Raw genomic sequence first — 717 nt, forward strand, 5'->3', positions numbered from 1 at the left:
GTTTGAGACCAGCCTGGCCAACGTGGTGAAACCCTGCCCCTACTAAAAATACAAAAAGTAGCCGGCTGTGGTGGTGTGTGCCTGTAGTCCCAGCTACTGCTGAGGCTGAGGCAGGAGAATCGCTTGAACCTGAGGGGCGGAGGTTGCAGTGAGCCGAGATCATCTCACCACTGCACTCCAGCCTGGGCGACAGAGCGAGACTCCGTCTCAAAAAAAAAAAAAATCTGAAATCTAAAATGCTCCAAAATCTGAACTTTTTGAGCACCAACATGACACCACAAGTAGAATATTCTGTGAGTGAGAACTCTAATACAAACTTAGTTTCATCACAGAATTATTGAAAATGTTGTATAAAATTACCCTCAGACTGTGTGTATAAGGTATATATGAAACGCAAAGACCTCTGTGTTTAGACTTGGGTCCCATTCCCCATGATATCTCATTATGTATTTGCAAATATTTCAAAAATTGAAAACATCTGAAATTCAAAACATTTTTGGTTCCAAGCATTTCAGATCAGGGATACTTAATCTGTAGCACAAAAATGCACTTTATAAATTTTTTTCTTCAGTTTTTAAGTTCAAGGGTACATGTGCAGGATGTGCAGGTTTGTTACACAGGTAAACTGTGCCATAGTGGTTTGCTGCACAGATCATCCCATCACCTAGGTATTAAACCCAGCATCCATTAACTGTTCTTCCTGATGCTGTCCCTCCC

This window comes from Colobus angolensis, unplaced genomic scaffold (assembly GCF_000951035.1).
Source record: "Colobus angolensis palliatus isolate OR3802 unplaced genomic scaffold, Cang.pa_1.0 Scaffold6, whole genome shotgun sequence".
Taxonomy (NCBI): domain Eukaryota; kingdom Metazoa; phylum Chordata; class Mammalia; order Primates; family Cercopithecidae; genus Colobus; species Colobus angolensis.